Genomic DNA, 17,398 nt, shown 5'->3' with positions numbered 1-17,398 from the left:
GTCCCTGCATGGCATCAGAGCCTTGATGTTCAGACTGAGGTTCAGACCTGGGAGGAGAGAACGAGGGGCTCAGAGGAAGCTTAGACCTGGGGAAGCTGAAAGGGCAAGCAAAGAGCCCCTGTTCAAAGATGGTCAGAGGATCAGAGGACGGGGCTTGGCTACAGGAAACAAGGCTGACATTCATCACAGGAACCACGGGGCAAAGTCAGAGAGTCCCTCATCAACCTATTGATCTGATGCAAATGCATCCAACTCATCTAAAGCATGGGGCTCACAGTGTACTTTGCAAATTCTGGATACATATTTGCTAGGTGAATAGGTAACTGTAGAGCAGCCAGGAGAAGTCGCATTCAATGCTTTGCAGTGGTTGAAAGTGCAATTTATCATCTCATTGCTCCACTCTTATTATCTTTTTTTTCCCCCAGAACTAGCAATAGCCAAGGCTCTGGTAATGCAAATTGGTATTAACTTTTTATTTCCTCAATATATCAGAAATTTAAGTAACTGCCATTCTTGTGTATTTATACAGGGTCTTAAGTGCATGTATTATTCATCTGGAGAAGAGTTCTGTCTGTGTTTATGTGTCTACAGCTCCACATTCCTAAATAGAATTCTATGGAAGACAACTTAAGATCTATGCCTGCCCACACAGAGCTAATCAACACAGCATTTAGGAATTTCACTGTATTCCGCTAGAGTGTCAGCCTTTTTTTTTTTTTTTTTTTTTTTTTTGAGACAGAGTTTTGCTCTTGTTGCCCAGGCTGGAGTGCAATGGCGCAATCTCAGCTCACCGCAACATCCGCCCCCCGGGTTCAAACCATTCTCCTGCCTCAGCCTCCCGAGTAGCTGGGATTACAGGCATGTGCCATCATGCCCGGCTAATTTTGTATTTTTAGTAGAGACGGGGTTTCTCCATGGTGGTCAGGCTGGTCTCGAACTCCCGACCTCAGGTGATCCACCCGCCTTGGCCTCCCAAAGTGCTGGGGAGATTCAGCTTTTTAAACATCCTCGTTGGCTGATGTTTGGCTCTATGTGGAATAGGGTGCACGCGTTTCTACGGATGGGGGTGGAGGCTGAGTGTTACTCTGAACTTCTCAGGCAGATATGCCTTTGTTCTCGGAGCAGAAAATGCCCATGGAAATTAAGAAGCATTGTCATCTCACGTGCTTCCCTCTCTCCCTCTCCCGCTACTCGCCAACTGAACATAGGATGAGGAAGGCGTGAATGTCTTAGAAAAACCTTGTTTGGTTAAAAAGATCTTGACATCTGAAGGGGCATATCAACTTCAACTTTCATCTCCTGAGATGGTACCAAAAAAAAGATGGAACACAAGTATTAAAACGAAGAACTTCAGATGGTTGCTTTTAACTGAAGTTGTCAGGAAATATAGCACTATCCAGACCATATTTCTCATTACCATATTTGCGACTGTTCCTAAAATTTCCACCAACACAGTCCCCCTTATGTTCCCAAAAAGCTCCCATTAAAATGGAAACTGACATCTGAATTTGGTCAATCTACTAACAGTTATTGAACATATTATTTCAAGTCAGTTTTTCCATTATGGAGCTTTTATCTTTGGAATGGCAGAGAGGGGTATTGAGGAAGTGACACACTGAATGGATATGTTTTGAGGTGGAAAGTGGTAAAAAAAAAAAAAAAGAAAGAAAGAAAGAAAGAAATCCAAAGTATCTAAATTCGTTTCTTTTGAAGTTTTCATTATTTTGACTTTCTAGTAAAGTTTTCCTTTGGTTAATATTAAAATGTGCATGTTCATACACTGCATTTTAGAAATAAAGGGAGGCGGACTGGTACTGGAGGGACCTTGCCTGAGATTTCTTCTGTTTAAAGCGATGAATCCTAACATATGATTGAAACTCGGGGTGTCTGCCATTGTGGTGGCAGAATCTACCACTTCTGTTTCCACATTAGACTAAATATTGCACAGAACACAGTGGCAAATAAGAGTGCTATCTTGCAAACTTGTAGCTAAGATTGGAATTTTGGTTTTCCCTATGGAAGAGCTCTGTGTGTGACTCTGTCTTTATATTTGAAAATGAGGGAAAAAAAATCTCTTTCATTTGATGATGAATTTTGTTTCTTAAGAGGGCCTTCAGCAAAATTCAACATCTACGAGATGTCCTTCGTGGAGCAACAGCTGGAATACACTTCATAGCAGCTGTTGAGATAAATAATTCACTGTTAATAGGTTCCAGGGGCATTCCTGAAACTGCCCACCGAGTTGGATAATGGTGCAAAGCAAAGAGATAATATTATGATTATTTATTCCCATTCAACCTTGCTGGTTTTAATAAAAAAGAGACTCAGGCTCTATTTCCTAATCTTTTGTTTGTTGTTGTTGTTGTTGTTGTTTTGTTTTATTTCTTTTTTTTTGAGACGGAGTCTCACTCTGTCATTCTGGCTAGAGTTCAGTGGCATGATCTCGGCTCAGTGCAACCTCTGCCTCCCAGGGCCAAGCGATTCTCATACCTCAGCCTCCCGAGTAACTGGGATTACAGGCAACCATCACCACACCCAGCTAATTTTTTATTTTTAATAGAGACAGGTTTTCACCATGTTGGCCAGGCTGGTCTCGAACTCCTGACCTCATGTGATCTGCCTGGGATTACAGGTGTGAGCCACCTCACCTGGCTCTATTTCCTAATCTATAAGTCAATCATGAACAGATGTACAGAGGAACATTGTATCTTTGCAGCCTTAATTCTTTGGTAGAAGATAGTACCATTTTGGTTTCACAAGGAATTTCTCCTTCTGTACTCAAGTTCATTTCATTTAAAAAAAATTGGCATCTATACTGTCGAAATCACCCAGTCTGAGGCTCAGTCATGCCATTTAAGATCTACAGCCAATTATGGAGTGGGGCAGAGAGAAAGTAGGAAGAACACACATGAGATGCAGGTTTTTAACTGACCCACAGCCACAGAAAAACGTATTTGTTAATATTTTGAAAGACAGTTATGCTTGCATGCACCTATCAGAAATAAAAATTTTTTACTGGAAGCATTTAAAGTGTAACACAATTGTTTGTACATTTTTTTTCCCATTTTTCAATAAACTAAGATGGCTGAGCATGTGGGCCTGGACTGGGTCTCTCCCCGCCTCTGAGAGATGATGCCAAACCCGATCTCTGGCTGTCTCTCCCCTCCTTCTTCCACCCCATCCCACATTGGGCTGCATAATTCTACAGGGACCTCCACTGACATTATCTCACAACAGACTTATTGCAAGACCACTCATTTATTATGGGTAACTCCTTGCTGCCTGTCACTTTGCTTAGGTTTCAACGTCAGTCAATGCAGGCACCATACCTGCTTTCCCGAGTGTCTCCCGCTATGTAGCAAGTGTCTAACGATCACCATATATTTGCAAGTAAATTTGTGAGGTCAAACGTAATTACATTTGCCTGGCATGGTGGCTCACACCTGTAATCCCAGCCCTTTGGGAGGCCGAGCCAGAAGGATCACTTGAGGTCAGGAGTTCAAGGCCAGCCTGGCCAACATGGTGAAACCCCATCTCTACTAAAAATACAAAAATTAGCCAGGCATGGTGGGCGCCTGTAATCCCATTGACCTGGGAGGATGAGGCAGGAGAATCGCTTGAATGCAGGAGGCGGAGGTTGCAGTGAGCTGAGATTGTGCCACTGCACTCCTGCCTAGATGACAGAGTGAGATCCTGTCTCAAACCAAACAAACAACAAATAAAATTATCCAGGTGTGGTGGTGGGTGCCTGTAGTCCCAGCTCTTCAGGAGGCTGAGGTGAGTGGATCACTTGTGCTAGGGAGAGGGAGGTTGCAGTGAGCCTAGATCACACAGCTGCACTCCAGCCTGGGCACCAGAGGGAGACTCTGTCTCAAAAAACAAAACAAACAAAACACAAAAGATAATGGGAAGCTTTGACATGGTTGTAGCTTAGAATATGTGCAAATAAAATGCAAAAATGTGTACCAACTCACTGAGGCATTTTGTTGAGGTGAATTATCATTTTCCTCATTGCCAGCAGGTGACACAAGAATAGTTTAAAACAACAGCGGCTTTTAATTGCTTACAGAACTTTCTGAATTAAAAGTCTAGTGTTGTGACTGCTTAAAAAATCTGATCCCCATGGCTGACAGATGCTTTAAGGTATTGACCCCATCCCTCCAGGCTCGCTGCTTCCTCCACTTTCTCCTCCTCCAGGCAGCCTTCCCTGACCACTGCAGACCATGATGGTCCTTCCTTTTTCTCACTTCCACGTGCTGACCCCACAGTTGGGGAAAGTACTGGCTTATCCCAAAGCTAAGGAGCTCCAGGGCCTCTACAGAAAATAGAAAAATTTCTTAACGTTACCCTAGTAAGTGGTGACAAATGTAGTGGCTAAAAACAATATAAATTTATTATATTACAGTTCTTTTTTTTTTTTTTTTCTTGATATGGAGTCTCACTCCGTTACCCAGACTGGAGTGCAATGGGATGATCTCGCTTCACTGCAACCTCCGCCTCCCAGGTTTAAGCAATTCTCTCACCTCAGCCTCCTGAGTAGCTGGGATTACAGACACCTGCCATCATGCCTGGCTAATTTTTGTATTTTTGTAGAGACGGGTTTTCACCATGTTGGCCAAGCTGGTCTTGAACTCCTGACCTCAAGTGATCTGCCTGCCTTGGCCTCTCAAAGTGCTGGAATTACAGGTGTGAGCCACCATGCCTGGCCAATATTACAGTTCTGAAAGTCAAAATGGTAACATGGTAGCCTAGTAAGCTCAAAACGTTACTCGTTTTGGCTGTTTTGTGTGTTACAAAGTATTGCCGATATCTTTTTTTTTTTTTTTAATCCTCAGATTGTCACTTATTTATCCAGAGGGATGGCCTTTGGTCAGGTCCCTGTATCTTTTTTTGACTAAATTGCATTAATAGTTGACGGTGTCCTTGCTTTCAATTATAACAAGATACATAGGTCCATTTTGTGCCTTTTCCGACCAATATTTGGAATCAGCCATTTCCTTTTGGGGCTCTGGTTCTCTTTACTGGTTAATAGCATTTAAAGATCACAGTCTAGGTCCTGGGAGTAGCCATCTTTTCCTTACTGCAGCAATGTGTTGATTACTATCAATTAATAGTAAGTCTTAAAATTGGGTACTGTTTCTTCCAACTATATTTTTGATTTTCAACATTGTTTTGGTCTTCTAATTTATTTTCTTTTCCATATATATTATAGAATTAGCATATCTATAACTATAAAAATCCTGGTGAGATTTTAACTAGTATTGCATTAAATTTAAAGATCCATTTGGGGAAAAGTAACATCTTTACTATGTTGACATGAATTCGTTCTCATTTTATGTAGGTATTCACTGATTCTGTTATCAGCATTTGTCATTTCCAACATACCAAACTTTACATGTCTTGTTAAATCTTTATCAATGTATTTCACTTTAGGGGAGCTATTCTACATAGCATTGGGGGGTGTGTGTGTGTGTGTTTTAATTTGGGTTTCTAATTGTACACTGGTAAGATATAGAAATATGGTAGATTTTGGAGTGTTAACCTTGTATTCTGAGACCATGCTAAATTCACGCATAAATTCTAGAAGGTTTTTGGAGATTACTTAGGATTTTCAGGCTACTCGTTCACCTCAGAAGGCTGCTCCACCATGACATTGCTTGTCCTGACCTCTGAGCCAGACTTGCTAGGCATTGCCTTTCCGGAAGATGGTCAGCTGTCATGGCAGAGAGAGACAAACGAGCAAGAGGAAGGATGCAAGCCTCTTACATCTTACACCTGGAAGTGACCCACATGATTTCTGCTCACATTTAATTGGCCAAAACAAGACACATGGCCACTTCTCAGTCAATAATTTTGTGAAGTGCTCTCTTAGGTGTATGCCTGGAGGGAGACAGAAAACAACATATTTTCCAAGCACCCTACTGTGGTGCAACAGAAGATGTTCGAATCTGTTAGGATTCCTTTCTGTAACATGGGCCAATCCTGGGAAATTAAAGGCCTTTGTGCTCTGGTTTTCTGGGAGGTACAGAGAATATGTTAATATTGCATCTTTAATTGACTGAAATGGTAGAAGTGTGTGTTTTAAGGTAGTGGTTGTCAAACTTGAAGAGCTTTGTAAAAAAAACAACAACAACAACAACAAAAAACAAGAATTCCCCAGGTGACTACTGCTAGATCTCCAGACTTCTAAATCTGGGATAGGACTCAGGAATCCTTGTTTTGGAAAGCTCCTTGAGTGTTTTCATTATTAGAGCTGGGAACCACTCCATGAAGGATAGAAAGAGACCTGGGCCCCGGGTGGTAATAAAGTGAGCTGACCTGCTTGCCAGACCCCGGTGACTTCCTCTTCAGGAGGAGCCCTGTCTCTTCCTGTAGGTGACTCCCAGGCTGTCTCAGGGTCTCTGCCTGTTCCTTCACTAACAGCAGCATTGGGGTAAACACAGAGGAGGTGGATGTCCCAGGCTGTCTCAGGGTCTCTCCCTGTTCCTTCACTAACAGCAGCATTGGGGTAAACACAGAAGAGGTGGATGTGTGCCGGATTCCAATGCCAGGAAACATTTTCTGCTGGATGTCTGTATCTCAGTATTTCCCTCAGACACAAGCACATTCAAGTAAAAAGCAAAGAAAGCCTCTTCAAAATTACGGTATGTTAAGGCAGAAAGAGACTAAAAGGTAGATTCATAACTATCTACCTTCTGTTTTTGTGGCTACCTGGATATTGAACATCCCCTGAAGCAACAGGACTGCATGAGCTTGGTGTGGCTCAGCCCATCTCCTGATGAAGATCCAGAAAAGAAAGACACTCAGAAAGCCAGGAAAGTGGAAGATTTTTTTTTCCAACCAGCCAGGCACCTGACAGTAATCAAAATCTGTAAAGAACAGGATGTGGCGCCTCCTCTGCTTGTTCAGCATGAACATTTTGTGGTGGGTACTGCAAATAAAGATGACTCAGACACAGTCTCCACCCCGGGTCACTCATAGTCCAGTGCAGTAGACCAAAGCTGTGAATGCTAAAGGGCAGACCATTGGCCCATCCAGGGAGAGCGGTAGAAGAGGGAGCATTTATTTGAATAGCTGGGATGCTACCAATCTGACAAAGGGGGAAGGTATCTTGAGAATAAGAAGCAATGTTTTCAAAACCCAGAGGCAGAATGGATAGAATGGGGTGAACGCAGTAAGGTGCAGAGTGTGTGATCAACATACTCATCAGGTCTCAGATGAAAGTGAGCAAGACCTACCTCCACTGTGATTAAGCCTATAAAGAAAGACATACATGAACACACAAATAAGGCAATGTCTTTTCTTATGCAGTTGAAAGGTACAAGAGGGGACCAGGTTATCAAAAATGTCTTCAGGTAATGGGATTTTCATATCTGGATCTATTTTATTCTGTAATTTTCAGGTAGACGCTTCCCAAATAAAACAAGATAAACACCTGCATCTCCAAGCTATTCATCTATCAGCAGAGAAAACCAACAGAAGAAACGGCAACTTCCCTCAGTATTCTCAGCAAAGCCCCAGGAAGAGATCTCAGTGGCCTTCAAGCCTGCCCTTTAAATACTCTCTAAGAGGTGTGACCTGATTGGTCAGGCCTGGGTTAGGTGACTGCCCTGCATCCTGAGGTTGAAGTCAGCCCCATATGAAGGAGATGCATGGAGCTGCAGGGATGGTGGTGAGAAGGGAGAAGGCGAATCTAAAAAAAAAAAAAAAAAAAAGAAAAATCAAGTGCTAATTTCAAAAGGGGGATTAATTGTGGTAAGAGAGAAAACAGAAACAAAACAAAAACAAGCAAGTCACAGTTGTCTACTGCAAGCAGGCAGTCACTAAGTAATTTTTTGCTATCTTGTGTTTATATGCAATGAAATTTTTCCCAATGTGAGGCAGAGGCAGATAGAAATCTGCAGAAATGTATGTTCTAGAGGGAAAAAGTAGGAGGAATGCAGGGCAGGTAAATAGTGCTGCACAGTGCGTGTGTGTTTGTATTCTTTTTGTTTCATTTTACTCTGCTTTGTTTTCTCTGTGATGAAAATAAAACATTGAAGCATTCACAGAAACAATGATGCCTTCTTGAAGGAGAACACTAGCTTGGCTCAGAAACCTGTTTTATTGCCCACCCATTGTTTACAACATTGTAAGTGTAGAAGAGGTGCAGAAAATATAAGGGTGCTCTTAAAATAACATTTGAAAGATTTTGTAATGTTTATAAATGGTATATAAATTTTCAACTCCACATATTAAGAGGAAAAAAAAGTGATAAATACTGGATGTCTTGGCCTGTTGGCTTGTTTATCTGTTTGTGGAAAGGCTGATGTAACCACCGGACTGTTCTTCCTGCCTGCTGCACAAACAAAATCAATTCACAGAGAGCGTGGCATTGCAGCAAAGAAAATGTAATTGACATGAGGCCAGCCACGCCACATGGGAGAGAGTTATTACTTAAATCAATCTCATCAAAGGCTGGTAGACTGAGGGTTTTTCAAAGCTGGTTTTGAGGCAGGAAAATAGGGTCTGGAGGCAGGGAACATAAGGCTGATTCACACTTCAGCTATAACAGGAAATATCCTCTCCATAGGGCGTATGCTGTAAATGACTTTGTAACTTTACTTCATCCTCCCCATTTACATAGGGCGTACCCAAAGCAACCAATGGAACAAAGAATTGGACAAAACGCACAAACAAAGCAAGGAAGGAATGAAGGGTTTTATTGAAAGTGAAAGTACAGTCCACAGTGTGGGAGTGAGCCTGATCAGAGGGGCTCAAAGGCCCCGTTATAGAATTTTTGGGAGTTTAAATACCCCCAAGAACCTGGACACCGTCCATCATTAACATATTTTGGTGACCCAGGAAGGAGGAAGAGGTAAGCCCCAAATTTGGGATTTATTCTTCTCCTTTCTCCTTTTCTTTTCTACTCCATAAAGGGGAATCTCTTTCTCTCTCCTTCCCTTTCCAACCTGGAGCCCTTGGTGGGCAGCATCTAAACATGGAAGTGACTTCAGGTTTCTGGCCATGGTCAGTGAAACTAAGGGGTTTCCATGTGGAGAAGCCTGACCGCCACCACCCGGTTCACTTAAGGAATGTGGATCTCTTTCATTGTTTTCCTCTTTCTTTTTCAGTCTTTCAATGGCTGTTTCCTAGTAGCTCCTTGGAAATTGAGGGCAATTGACTGGGGTCACTCCCTGGTATTGCCTGAAGGCCTAAGAATGAATAGGAATAATTGGCCTGCCCCGAAGGGGAAGGATCTGTTTTATATGTTTTCGGTGTGTGGTCCCTGATCCCTATATGTGGCACAGCTCAGAGCAAACTCGCACATGTTTCAGGTGACTGAAACCTTCTTTTCCTATGCTAAATTCTTCCCTTCCCCTATTCAACTGGCTAAGGGTGAAGGAAACCCACCCAGCCTCCAGTTCCTATCATTAAAGTTCATGGAACAAGAAGCATGGAAAAGCATGGCCTTATCAAATTATAAGGATGCTCACAGATGGGGATTACACCCAGGTATCAAAGGAAAGCTCACAGGAGGCTCTGGAGGGAACACATGCAAAGTGGCACCAGTGCCTACCTAAGGCCAGACACATCTGGAGCTCTAAGATTAGACCCCACAAGTGGATGCTCCAGGGGATCCTTTGGACCTCAAACTCTCCAAAGAGGATGTTCCTGGCAGAGGTTCTGAGGTCTAGTAATAAGCCCTCCTTGGAATTTTCTCTCACAGTTGCAATGCTGTTTGGCCCCAAAATTGCTTAGAATCTGAAGTTTACTGTCTAATTGGAAAGTGGGATGGAATTGCATATATTCAGGCTTTTGTGCTGCTGTTCTAAGCAGGGAGCCTGGTTCTAAGCAGTGACACCCTCCTTTGGTACTGTTTGGCCCCAGTGCTCCTTGGAGTCTGGGGAGGTTTAGCCTTTAAAAATCAAACTGTCTTGGAGACTGATGTACCCAAAATTTTGGTTGACAGCCTTCCTTGGATTATCTACTGGGGCAAAGTAAAACCGGCAAGCTTGTATTGTTATCTCATGGCCAAGGTTCCAAGCTATTGGCTCTTCGTTTATGTGTGTCTAGATGTGGTTATTTGTATATATACTTATTGTTATATATTGTGTCTTCCAAATTGGTTATAAGTAAAAGAATGCTCATAAATTAAATAAGTCTGAGCAATTTTCAAGTTCACGTAAGTATAACTTTACTAAACAAGTTGGCTTTACAATTATTGGTGGAATAAAAAGAGAAATGCCCTCAGAATTGTCAACATGCATTTTGTCTGAATTTTATGTTTGTCTTTGCTAGATATTTTGAAACGTTAGTTGAAGCTGGGAGCTGCTAGGGGCGAGTCTGCCTCCCCATTCTATTCAAAGTCTCACTGAGATAAATGCATATACGATTGCTTCCTTTGGAAAGGCTAATCAGAAAGTCAAAGGAATGCAACCATTTGTCTCCCACCCATGCTCTGAAAGCCCCAAGCCCCCTCCTCTCTTTGAGTTGTCCCCCCTTTCCGGACCAAACCAAGGTTCATTTGGCAAATGTTGATTGATGTCTCCCTTGTTAAAAGTAAAAAATTGAGTACAGTGAAGAGGATAGTTATTTTAAGCAAACGTTTTGTGTAAATTAAAATCTTAAAAGCTATTTTTAATGCTCATTTGATCTATGGGTCATTTCCAATTAAAAACGGGTTGTAATATGGAGAAACGTGTTTCTAAAATTGTGGAATTATTCTTCCCTATAAATGCCCATATTTAATAGTTCAGAGTTTGCTTTTTAGGGTTTCCCTAAAGTTTTAAGTTACTAAAAATAAAATTCTACTTAGCAGGTAATTCTGTATACAAAATGTGCCAGAAAGGCTTATGTTATTAGTGGAAAAAAGAATAATTTTGTCTAATTCAGAAGTTGTATAAAAGTTAGTTCAAATTACAGATTTGAAAACATTATTTATGAATCAATGTAGTAAGGAATCATTAAGTAGGGGAGAAAGGAGTGGAAAAAGTTTAAATAATAAAATATTCCTCAAAACCTGATAAAGAATTGGAAACATTTCGCTAATGAACATTTTCATAGTTAAAACTCTTAGTGTTGATTAAGGTAAGAAGTATTGTAAAAATGCATCGGCAGTTTCGCAATTCTTTTTTCACTACGGTTAAGCATGAGGCTGAATTTAGCGTAAAACCAATTTCCACACACATGCTTGCATTGCTTCCCTCTGTGTTTACCATTTTCCGTGAACAGTGCCGGAGTACTTGTTGGTCATGTACCTAAAGTGGATTTCTTGATTGCACAGAATGTCTAATGATACTGGTGAACTTAAGGATATTGAATTGTATATCAGGAATAGTCATTATGTGGGTTTTTGGGGGCCCTAGGTAACACTGCACTTTCCAGGGTAAGTTGAGTATGAAAATTTAGGGGTTTTTGTTTTGTTTTGTTTTGTTTATTTGTTTTTGCTTCTAGTTTTCATTGGTTTCCTGTTTAGTCTCCTTTGGCTTTGTGTGTCTCTCCATATAAACCCATGCTAGGAGAAGGCTTTTATTTGGTTCTGTGAATAGTTATTTTGTCTCCTATGCATTTCTAGCAAGTCATCATTCGTTCCATTTATCTGGAATTCCTAAAGCTACCTTTCTTGGGCTACAGGAATTAATGGAGCACACCAGCTTTTTATCTTTAAACAAACTTTGGCTTGTAGGCTTCCTGATACTTCAAGTGTGTAGAGTGTATTCTCACAAATAGAATTTGAGTCATATTTCTCTCTCTCTGCCTAATTTCTTCAAAATTTGTAAAGTGTTTGTGAATATTCTTGATTCATGGCAATGTGTTTGTTTGCAAACAGTCAGGCAGGGTCACCAGAGCTGCTCAGGGAGAGAGAACCCAGAAACCCGGCATGCAGACAGAAGGGTAAGAATTTCTTACATCAGTCTCTGGCCTCTTTCTCTCTGTGCAAACTGGTTAATCTCCTCTGTGAAAATTTAAATTAATTGTGTCACATGAGTCCGTGTTAAGAGAGTCCACCAGCAGACTTTGCGTGAGCAACAAGGCTATTTATTTCACTTGGGTGCAAGTCGGTTGAGTCTGAAAAGAGAGTCAGCAAAGGGAGATAGGAGAGGGGCAGTTTTATAGGACCGGGGTAAGCTGTGGAAAGTTACAGTTAGAGGTGGTTATCTATTATCAGCAGAGGAGGGGGTCACAAGGTGCATGATGGGGATATCATAAGACTCTTTGTCCAGGAGAAGAATGTCACGAGGTCGATCGATCAGTTGGGGCAGGGCAGGAACAAGCCATAATGGAATGTCATAAGGTTGGTCAATCAGTTAAGACAGCAGCTGGCTGTTTCCTCTTTTTTGCAGTTTTGGGCTGCCCCAGACGTCTTGGCTCCTGCAGGCCGTCTGGACGTATATGTGCAGGTCACAGGGGTTACAAGGGCTGAGCTTCAGCTCAGAGGCCTGATGTTCCTGTCTTTTTACTTATAAAATATGAAGTTATAAGAAAAGATAAAGAAAATATAAGTTTTACTGGGGATTATTGGGGTAGGGGCGATGTTTCTCGGGACTGCTTCAAGCGTGACCAGTGACTGCACAGACACCTTAAAGAAAATCTGATAGTGAGTTAAAAGGATTAGGAATTTAGGCTGTGGGGAGATCCTGGGGCAGAGGATGGTACTGTGGGGTTGTTAAAAGTAGCATTTATCATATAGAATTATTGGTGACGGTCTGAATGAGGTTTTGTATGATTGAGAAACCAAACAGAAGACACAAGGCCTGAATAAGAGAAGGAAAAAAACAGATATTAAAGGACTAAGAATTGGGAGGACCCAGAACATCCAATTAGAGTGCCAAAAGGGGTTCAGCATAATTATTTGCTTGGTGGGTGACTTTTGGGCCTCTATCCTTGAGTTTTTTTTTTTTTTTTTTTTATGTTGTCATATACCAGGCCAGATTGGTTTAGCTAAAAACAACACTCTTCATTTAAAAATATAGAGTCCTCCTTTTTCAGCAGTAAGTCGAGGCCTATTCCTGTCTTCTTCTATTAATAATGAGAAAAACAAAACAAAATAGTAGTAAAGTGTTGGTGTCATGAGGGGAACAGGAAGCTGTTTGGTCCTATTTGCAAATTGATTTTGTGGGGTGAGGAAAACTAGTGTACATGTGCCTGTCCAATTGATAGGTAGACACGTGTAGGCGGAGGAGCCACAGAGGAAGGGGAGACTTTTGTAAGGCAAAACTGGAAATGTAAAGTGAAAAGATGGCCAGGAGCAGCAAAAGAGGTGTCTTGCACCCAGACTCTTAGGGATTTAGTAAGGGCAGCAGCCATTAGAAGCTGTAACGGGGATTGATGGGGCAACTGGGTGGGGGGTGGGGCATTGATTTTTATGGTGTATGAGAAAGCGCATAGCGTCTACAAGCAACCTTTCATTGCTATTCATGGGGTTGGGTATAAGTAAACAAGAAAGGGGGCTGGGAGGAGAGTCTGAGGAACAAGGGGAAGGTAGCCAAGGATGGAGTGAAATGCAGGGCAAACGTCTTAAAGGAAATGAGAGGTTCTTAGTGGCATACTAGTGGCTTGTTACCCATATGGAAGAGGTTATGAAAGGTTGATAGAATGGAATGAGCCTGTGAGGCTGGAAGGAGGAATTTTCAGTGGGAGAGTAAGTAGGAGTGACTGATGAGAAGGTGAAAAACTGGCCATGAGGGACAGAAGTAGGAATACTGGCTGCTTCTTTAGCTGTCTTATCAGCATAATTGTTGCCTTGAGCAATGGGGTCTGAGGCCCTTTGATGGCCTTTGCAGTGAAGGACTCCAGTTTCCTTTGGAAGTAAAGCAGGCTTGAGAAGGGTTTTTATTAAAGAGGCATTAATGATGGAGGACCCTTGTGTAGTAAAGAAACCTCTTTCAGCCCATATAACAGCATGGTGGTGCAGGATATGCAAGGCATATTCAAAGTCAGTATAATTATTGACACGCAGTCCTTTTGCAAGAGTGAGGGCTCGAGTTAAGGCAATGAGTTCGGCTTGCTGAGAGGTAGTGGAGGGGGGCAGAGCAGTAGCCTCAATGATAGTTGTGGAAGATACTATAGCATAACCTGCCTTTGCTGTTGTGTGGCGATTAGGCCTGGTGGAACTGCCATCAATAAACCAAGTGTGATCAGGGTGAGGAACAGGAAAGAAGGAAATATGGGGAAATGGAGTGAATGTCAGGTGGATCAGAGACATACAGTCATGGGGGTCAGGTGTGGTATCAGGAATAATGCAGGGGCCAGCCTGAAACAGTAAGGTCAAGTTGTTTGGACACAAAGGCTACAGGGCGTGGTCCTGCCTCTTGTGTAAGAATTCTGACCACCCAGCCCTGTACTTCGGCTGTGTGTAATGAAAAAGGGTTGGGATGAGTTAGGGAAGGCTAGTGTGGGAGTAGCTTCTAGTGCTGTTTTTAAGGAATGAGAAGAGGAGTGGGGAAAGGATTTAGGATCTATGGGGTCAGCTAGGTTTTCTTTTGTGGGTTTATATAATGGTTTAGTCAGGATGGCAAAACCAGGTATCCAAAGGCAAAAGTACCTAAACATGCCTAGAAAGGAAAGGAGTTGTTGCTTTGTAGAAGGGGTTGGGGTTTGGGAGATTAGCCGGACACAATCAACAGGGAGAGCATGTGTGTTTTTATGAAGAATTATGCCAAGATAGGTAACGGATGAGGAAGAAATTTGGGCTTTGGAGGGGGCTACATGATATCCCTTTTAGAATAGATGTTGGAGGAGCAGGAGGGTGTCCTGTTGGGAAGATATGTAGGAGGGGCTATAAAGTAGAAGGTCATGAAAATATTGAATAAGATGAGAAGCAGATGCATGGAAAGAAAGTAAATCATGAGAAAGGGCTTGACTGAAGTAATGAGGGCTGTCCCTGAAGCCTTGCGGCAGTACAGCCCAGGTAAGTTGCTGAGACTGATGAGTGTCAGCATCAGTCCAAGTGAAAGTGAAGAGAGGCTGGGATGAAGGATGCAAAGGAATAGTAAAGGAAGCATGTTTGAGATCCAGAACAGAATAATGGGTTGTGGAGGGAGGTATTGAGAATAGGACAGTATACGGGTTTGGCACCACAGAGTGGATAGGCAGGACAATTTGGTTGATAAGGCACAGGTCCTGGACCAGCCTGTAAGACTTGTCTGGTTTTGGACAGGTAGGATAGGAGAGTTGTAAGGAGAGTTTGTAGGCTTTAAGAGGCCATGTTGTAACAGGCGGGTAATAACAGGCTTTAACCTTTTTAAAGCCTGCTGTGAGATGGAATACTGGCACTGAGCGGGGTAAGGGTGATTAGGTTTTAGTGGGATGATAAGGGGTGCATGATCAGTTGCCAAGGAGGGAGTAGAGGTTTCCCATACTTGTGGATTAAGGTAGGGAGACACAAAGGGAGGATGTGAAGGAGGCTTTGAACTGGGGAAAAGGGTGGCAGTGAGGTTTGGCTGTAGCCCAGGAATAGTCAGGGAAGCAGATAATTTAATTAAAATGTCTCGACCTAATAAGGGAGCTGGGCAGGTGGGGATAACTAAAAAGGAGTGCATAAAAGAACGTTGTCCAAGTTGGCACCAAAGTTGGGGAGTTTTAAGAAGTTTTGAAACTTCGCCGTAAATACCACAGCAGTTACGGGGACAAGGGAAACAGGCCCTTCAAAAGAAGGTAATGTGGAGTGGGTAGCCTCCATAGAAGTTAAACACGGGTGCTGTCCTCCATGAGGCGGTGCTGTCTTCAGAGAATTTTCCTATTTCTGTCACCTGGGCTCATCCCTGCGTGCCCTGATCTGCCTGTCCATGTACAGCTGCAGCACATGCGTGATGCCTGTCTAACCAGAGCGTTCTCAGCCATTACACTGACTCAGTGTCACTGTGGGTGGAATGAGATGACAGACATCCTGCAGGTCACAGAAGCACCGTCGGGTAAAATAAAAGCAGCTTCTGCTCTTCCTCCTCCAGTAGCTCATGTTTGACTCCCAAATCCTTCTCAAATTGAGAAATATGTGGGTGTTTTATTTCATTTTCAAGGTTTTTCTCAGGATTTGAAATCTCCTACCTAATAGTTACTGAAGTTTAAGAAAAGCAAAATACAAAACTGCCCCCAAATCTCTGTGCTGCTGTTAATGATCTCCCCTTAGGGTATGGTGCTCAGAAAACCAATGACTAATGATCAGACCAGTTTCTATCCTATCTTCAGGAACCATCTACATAGTTACCATGTTGTGAGAAGCACCAAAACCCCATCTGTAATTCTGCTATGGGCTGCCTGGTGCTGATTCTTAATTTTGCAACCCCTCAGCTCGGCACAAGAGATAGCATCCTATAGTTCACCTGCTGCCACTTGCGTAGGGAATAAAAATAGCAACAGGTCTTCCAGACTCCAGTGTCCAACCCCACACATTTTTAACACCCCTTGCAAGGAATCCATCTCTCTCTCTCTCTCTCTCTCTCTCTCTCTCTCTCTCTCTCTCTCCTCTCTTTCTCTCCCTCCATCAGTTCAAACTTTTGCACATGTGTTGGCATCTTTCATGCTTCTGTTAAACCAGAGTATAGTTTTTCTTGTCCAGAGGTTTAGAAGCAAAACAATTTGAGCTGCTAGAAGATAAGGTGATGACTTCCTGTTAGAGTTTATCCATTCTGAGGTTCATTTTTACACTTCTGTGAAAGTGCTTTGATTGATCTCCAGAGCAAAGACACAGCAGTTCCTAATTTGAATGTTTCAGAACCAATTGAGAGCCCTGGTTCAGCCACTGGGATACAGGCCAAGCTGTCAGAACTTGTTTTGCTTTGTTACAGGAGAAGGCTAACGTAGGTGGGTGTGGAGGCTGCAAGGCAGGGATTATACTTCCTGAAACTGCAGCCTTCCGGGAGGGGGTGTGAAAGCAATCACAATAGTGAACACGAAAAGTTTAATGGTGTTATTTGATTGAGACTTCGAAAGGTGAGACTGAAACACAGCACGACTAGTTCATAGGTTGCCTTTTTTTTTCATTATTTCTTTTTTCTTTCAACAGGTTTTCTTTTCTGTAGCAAAGTGACTGAAGTAAAGTGGATGTTAGGAGATGTGAAAATATGAGAAGAGCTGGAAATAAAGAAATAAAGAGGATCAGTTGTTCAAACATTATAAGCAGGATTTTCCATAAAAGAAAAGAAAGAGGATAGATGAATTGATTTGTATTTTTATTGATTATTATAGTACCATAGGTATCCATGGGCTTCTTTGATGGCTAAGAATATAAAACTAGGCCAAATATCATGGTTTCTTCCATTTAAAGCCAGAAAAACACCTTTGGCAGAAACAAAATTAGAAGGTGGAAAGTTGCTGTTGGATTGAGATATAATTACCTTGGATGTCCAACAACTTGTGGCAATATCATCTAGTAAATCTAAGTCAACACCAATCTGTTGACTTAGAAGTCCCCCTT

General features: G+C 42.2%; 1 long non-coding RNA gene across 1 annotated transcript in view; it reads left to right on the top strand.

The window, feature by feature from the left end:
- The first annotated feature begins 8,720 nt into the window (after nucleotides 1-8,720).
- Nucleotides 8,721-17,398, top strand: part of LOC102120222 (uncharacterized) — a 45,763-nt gene continuing 37,085 nt past the window's right edge. The window contains exon 1 of the long non-coding RNA XR_282348.5: nucleotides 8,721-8,857. This is a non-coding gene — a long non-coding RNA (uncharacterized lncRNA). The remainder of the gene's footprint in view (nucleotides 8,858-17,398) is intronic.

The sequence above is a fragment of the Macaca fascicularis genome, chromosome 11 (genome assembly GCF_037993035.2).
Source record: "Macaca fascicularis isolate 582-1 chromosome 11, T2T-MFA8v1.1".
Classification (NCBI taxonomy): Eukaryota; Metazoa; Chordata; class Mammalia; order Primates; family Cercopithecidae; genus Macaca; species Macaca fascicularis.
This window is presented reverse-complemented; position numbering and strand designations above follow the sequence as displayed.